The sequence below is a fragment of the Crocuta crocuta genome, unplaced genomic scaffold (genome assembly GCF_008692635.1).
Source record: "Crocuta crocuta isolate KB4526 unplaced genomic scaffold, BGI_CrCroc_1.0 scaffold288, whole genome shotgun sequence".
Lineage (NCBI taxonomy): Eukaryota > Metazoa > Chordata > Mammalia > Carnivora > Hyaenidae > Crocuta > Crocuta crocuta.
The window spans coordinates 1,952,154-1,958,766 of record NW_027532607.1 but is presented as its reverse complement, the minus strand read 5'-3'; the positions used below and the strand labels follow the sequence as shown (position 1 = coordinate 1,958,766).

Here is a 6,613-nt window from a genome sequence, read left to right as displayed (position 1 = left end):
TTAAAAATAAAATGAATGAAGTCAAGAAGTAAGAAGTCTGAGAGACAGGATATATAGAGAGAGAGATATGCACTTAATAAAGGCAGAAATTAACATTATGGGGAATAAAAGGGAAAAACAAAGCATGATTAAAACTAATATCAACTTAATTCTTTTGCCTCTTAAACTTAGTCAATTTACCTTCAACCATTCAAGGACAAACAGAAGCTGAACATAATAAGATACTTTTGTAACGTATGCCCCATAAAAAGCAACTTATCTTATACTTAAAACATCCACAAACACAGCTTTCTAAAGACTTACAAATATTTTTGTTAAATAAAATAACCTGAGCTAATAAATTTGTTTCCAGAAATAATTATGGTATTGTAATTGCTTAGAGCTTTCTGGAATAAGAACAATCCCTATCATAAACATTTTCCATTTATTGCATCCTTACCCTACTTTAACCTCCTAAACTTAGGCCCACATTTCTTGTTCTCCATCTAATATTACCTGGAATCTTAAATGCTCAAGGTAAAATACCTTTAAAAGAGAGGAAAAGGGCCACTGGTTGGGAAAATAGAGCTAAAAGTCTTTAAGCTCTTCTTTTAACCTATATCTTTTCATAGAATCTTTTTTTTTTTAAGTTTATTTACTTATTTTGAGAAAGTGTGTGTGGTGTGTGAGCAGGGGAGGGGCAGAGAGAGAGAGAGAGAGAGAGAGAGAGAGAATTCCAAGCAGGCTCCATGCTGTCAGCACAGAGCCCAATGCAGGGCTCGAACCCACAACCGTGAGATCATGACCTGAGCTGAAATCAAGGGCAGGACACTTAAATGAGCCACCCAGGTGCCCCTCCATAGAATTTTAAAGAGACTCACCAGGCATATGTACCCTCCATCATCATATACACATCTCCTCAACTCATTTTTTTAAGTTTATTTTGAGTCTGCACGTGAACACACACACACACACACACACACACACACACACACACACACACACGGGGGAGGGGTAGAGAGAGAATCCCAAGCAAGCTCTGCACTGTCAGTCCAGAGCCCAATGCGGGGCTCAAACTCACGAGCCATGAGATCATGACCTGGTCCAAAGTTAGATGCTTAACCGACTGAGCCACCCAAGAACCTCTCATTTTTTAATACAATCTTCATGTGATACATCTTCACATAATACAAAAGATGCTATTTGACAGTTTTCATGGTGTTATAACAAAGACTATTTTTTTTATACAGTATATGTATACAGTGCCTTCTCTCCAAATAATAATAGTATTTGTTAACTACAGGCACTCATAAGATATGACAATGCTGAGCTTCAACTCATTCACAAAGGGGAAAAAAAAGTCCAAATAATTAAACTAGTTTCTGAACTATTTTATATGTTACTCTGGTCAGACTAGTACTAGAAAAGTATACAGCCATCTGCAACAGCCTGTTCTAGCTCCTTGAAATAAAATCTTAGAATCCTGAGTAAAAATATTCCAGCTAACACTGGTGATTCTGTGTAAGACATTCAACTACTATGTCCAATTAGTATGTCTCAGAAAGTCAATTTTAATTCTATTATAAAGGGAAGAAATATGAGAAGGAAAGAACTTTGATGAATTTCTTTTATGCACACTTGTTCCACCTTACATCTAATTAATATCAAGTACCCTAATATTCACCTTTTAGAACTAATATTGGGTTAGTGTATAGTGGTCTCTGCTAATCCACCCACAGTCCGGAAGCAGATGATTCTCCTTCTGACACTTAGGTCAACAGTAACCTAAGGTCGCATCACATCGTCTATATCACTTCATTACATCAAGTAGACATTTTATCATCTCATGTCATCACAAGAAGAGTGAATTCAATAGAGTAAGATATTTTGAGAGAGAGGCCACATTCACACAACTGTATTACAACACACTGTTACAACTGTTCTATTTCATTTTATTTTTAAAATTAAAAAAATTTTTAATGTTTATGTTCAAGAGACAGAGACAGAGTGTGAGCAGGGAAGAGGCAGAGAGGGAGACACAGAATCCAAAGCAGGCTCCAGGCTCCGAGCTGTCAGCACAAAGCCCGACAAGGTGCTTAAACCCATGAACCATGAGATCATGACGTGAGCTGCAGTCAGACACTTAACCAACTGAGCCACCCAAACACCCCTATTTTTTTTAAAAAATGTTTAATGTTTATTTATTCTTGAGAAAGAAAGAGAAAAAGCACATGCCAGCATGAGCAGGGGAGGGGCAGAACGAGAGAGGGACACAGAATCTGAAGCAGGCTCCAGGCTCTGAGCCATCAGCACAGAACCAGATGTGGGGCTCGAACTCATGAGCCATGAGATCATGACCTGAGCCAAAGCCGGACATTTAGCTGACTAAGCAACCCAGGCTCAACTGTTGTATTTTATTAATGTTGCTCTCTTACTATACCTAATTTATAAATTAAACTTTATCATAGGTATGTATTTATAAGAAAAAAATATTGTATTTCAGGTTTCGATACTATAAAAGGTTTCAGGCATCCCCTGGGGGTCTTGGAATGTATCCCCTGAAGACATGGGGGGATTACTATACTTCTTTCTAGGCTTACTTTCTTCCCATTCAAAATAATGAACAGAGAGTCATTCAGAAAATACAAAAAGAGAGGCACCTGGGCGGCTCAGTCAGTTAAGCGTCTGACTCTCAATTTTGGCTCAGGTCATGTTCTCACAGTGTTGGGATCAAGCCCCATCTGGGGCTCTGCATGGAGCACAAAGTCTGCTTAAGATTCTCTCACTCCCTCTCTCTGTCCCTCCCCCGCTCATGTGAGCTCTCTCAAAAATAAATAAACTTAAGAAAACAAAAAACTTTATGATAAAGATGCAAACATCATATTAGGTTTTATGTTAAGTATGCTAAAAGGAACTTCCAACCAATCTAAAATACAGAGCATGATCAAGTCTCTGACAATTTATTAAATACACTAAAGTACATAAACATACATCCTGAATAAGTCTTAGCCATAATCAGATTATCTTGAATTCCCTTATCAACAAATGTATACAAAAATGGAAGAAGTGTTTGATTATATGAAATATGTGAATCACAGAATGGCAAAGTTTGGCTTAGAGAAGAAAATAATTGTTACAAGTATAAGAGGTGATATTCTTTACACATTTTTATAAATATTAGTTCATATGTAAAACAATGTTTAAGTGTGAGAAAAATCTAAGCCAACAATTTTTTATGGAAGCAGTAAAATATACATATTCATTCAATCCATTTTTGTAGCTTTTTAAAATAAAATAGAGATTAGGGGTGCCTAGGTGGTTCAGTAGGTTAAACATCCGACCTTGGCTCAGGTCATGATCTCAAGGTTCGTGAGTTCGAGCCCCGCACTGGGCTCTGTGCTAACAGCTCAGAGGCTGGGGCCTGCTCGGGATTCTGTGTCTCATTCTCCTCTGCCCCTCCCCTGCTAAAGCTCTGTCTCTCTTTCAAAAATAAATAAATATTTTTAAAAACCTTTTAATAATAAAATAGATATCACAAAAGTGTGAATAGGTAGAAAAAAATAGATAATTCCTCCTTAATTTTTCTTGAGAAAGTTAGCAGTAAATTTACTGGTGCTTTTAAAGAGATAGTATTTAGGGGGGTGTGCGTGCGTGCGTGCGTGCGTGTGTGTGTGTGTATACTACTATGTCTTTAAAAGCACCAGTAGGGATGCCTGGGTGGGTCAGTCGGCTGAGCAGTTGAGCATCTAACTTCAACTCAGGTCATGATCAGGTCATGATCTTGCCATCCATGAGTTCCAGCCCTGCACTGAGCTCTGTGCTCACAGCTCGGAGCCTGGAGCCTGTTTCAAATTCTGTATCTCCCTCTCTCTCTGCCCCTCCTCCACTAGAGCTGTCTCTGTCTCTCAAAAATGAATAAACGTTAAAAAAATTTTTTGAAAGCACCAGTAAACCTTCATGGCACACTATGTATACATATACACACAAACAGTCAGACACACAAACCAACCTACTTGAAAGTAACTTTCTACCTCTTAAGTTCTCCCCAAAATCAACCTCCATCACAATCATCTCCTTAACCACATAAAAAATACTGTTATTCCTCTACTCATAATCCCAGAGATAATTTACAAAACTAAATTCCAGAAGAGAAATGTTCATACTATAAGTAACTATACTTTTGATATATTTGTAGGCTTAACATTTATGTGTCTTACTACTTACTTACAGAATCGAAACCCAACTCGTCCACTTGCTAGCTAAATCTGATTCTTTACTGTCCTATGCAAGTTACTGAACAACTCTGTGTTTCAGTTTCTCATCAGAAAATGGAAATAACATGCCTCACAGGACACTGAAACTGATTACAACATGTATAAAAGGACTGGCACAGAGTAGGTGCTATAGAAGAGTGAGCTATTACCTGAGCCCTCCTACCAATAATAGTACTCCACCATCTTCCCAAACATACTGAAAACATTCTAAGAAACTTGAATTATTGACCAAAACTAGATACTATTAAAAACAGACATCAAAATCTGTAACCTGATGAACAGTAAATTTAAAGCCCTACAACTCTGAAAAGAATAGATCATTAAGAGATCCGCATAACCTCCCTGTCAAGAACAATATGAGAGCAGTTATCCCAAGTGCAACTATCAATTTCTTCCCTTACACAAGGGGGCAGTGATAACAAGAAAAGAATGGGACTCTGCAACTCCTCTTCCTACAGACAGTAGGGGGTGGCAGTACATACGGCTTCCAGTCAGAACAAAACAGGAAGACCCAACAGAACTGCTCTTTATTCTCCTCTGGCTCTCTCCTCTCTGCTTTAGCCCCAACACAGCCTCAAGGTGAGTAACATATCTACAGAAAACACTAACACCCGATATTAATCACCAAGGAAAATCCAGTTTTGTCTTTGAGGCAAATGATTCCTCAGTGGCTGAATGGTGGATCCAGGAGGAAGCCAGTCAGTATGAATTTTCAGATTATCTGACAAATTACTGTTATTGTAAGAACAACATCAGGCAAGTAATTCAATTTCTCTACAATAATCACAACATAAAACACTATAATCTCAACCATTAACTACATCCTAATGAACACATCCAGATATTTCTGCTTGTTTCATAGCGTATAGGCACTCATTGAATGCACATATGTAAGTTATATTGCATAGCCCATTGAACTATCTTTTGTTACTTCTGAAATTCCAGCTATTTTCTGACAACCCTCTCAAAACACAGATGTTCTTCTTAAATGGAAGTCACAGTGTTTCGCAGCATGTGGGTAATTTTATAGGGAGAGAGAGACAGAGACAGGGAGCGACAAAGAATATTTAATATTTTATTCTTGCGCTCACATTCCTAAGATGATGCACCTGGGAAACGCTGCAAGAAGTGCTCCACTGACAGTATCCATGTTGCTGCTTTTTAGGCTACATTTACTGTATTTGATTTTTTCACCCTGGTTTGCCGCCCCAACACCAAGAACACCCAAGAATATATATATCACTAGTGTCATTCACTGTAATTAACCACCGCAATAGCTTTTGGCTCTAACCCCTCAAAATGCCTGAAAATTTATCCCTTTTGTTCACCATATCCCTTTTGTTTTCCTCATCCCAAATATTTTCACCTGTGTGAAAATGAAGACAAGGGCACATAGGGGGAAAAAATTCCCTTTGCCTAATGATCTTGAACTCAGAATTATGGTCAAGATGTGGTGGGGTGTTTTTTTGTTTGTTTGTTTATTGTTTTTCTTTTCCTGAAGAGGAGCGGAGAACAGAGTGAAAGACCCAAAACACCAAATCTTCCTAATGCTAATTATCATTGTTTATGTTTTGTGAAACCCATTTTAAACATTCCACAACTGAAATAAAGGACAGGATACAATTATATCACAGCTCTACAAGCTGACGGCAAAACCTGGAATTATTTTAGTCCTATTTTTTCTTTCCCATCTCATAACCAGATACAGTATGCTTTTTTCTTTCACGTGGGTACATGCTATCTCTATCTCAAAAAAAAATAGCATATCGTAGCTCCTCTCGATTTCCTGTGATAAAATATATAGCAGTGAGCCTTATTAATCTTTTCTTACACTGTATCTCCTTTCCCAGGAGAGATGGTTAATATCAGTAATAACACTTCTGCCATGAATTTCAATGCCACACAGGCCAACCCACCCTGCGCCTTACCTGGCACATTTCACAACTACTTTTTATGCTGCATTCTGGGGGCACATTTTGCAACTCGTTCTGCACCACCTTCCCTGCCACGTTTAGCAATCTGCCTCGCATCTCATCCCGGGTCCCCGTCATCTAGAGACTCTCTCGGTACCAAATTCCTTGACACCTTCGGTGACACCGAAGTGACCATCCCCGGCCCCATCTGAAGCCACCCTAAGTGTCACATTTGGAGCTAACCTTCCCCATGCCTTAGACACCGGAGGCACTTCGCTGCCCGTTTCGCTGTCTCCCCGCTCGCCCCCGCCCCTCTCCCTGGAGCCGAACGCCCCTGTCACTGAGGCGACCTCTCCTTCCGCGGCTCCCCGGGTGTCTTACCTGCTCTGAGGGGCTCGCTGCACCTCGGGGTCAAGCCCCAGTCCCCGGGATCTCCAGTGAGGACCG

General features: G+C 39.4%; 1 protein-coding gene across 6 annotated transcripts in view; it reads right to left on the bottom strand.

The window, feature by feature from the left end:
• TANC2 (tetratricopeptide repeat, ankyrin repeat and coiled-coil containing 2) overlaps positions 1–6,613 on the bottom strand; it is a 370,672-nt gene extending 364,059 nt beyond the window's left edge. For all 6 annotated transcript variants that reach the window (XM_077780437.1, XM_077780436.1, XM_077780438.1 and 3 more), the window contains exon 1: positions 6,548–6,613. The gene's annotated coding sequence lies outside the window, so the exon portion shown is untranslated. The remainder of the gene's footprint in view (positions 1–6,547) is intronic.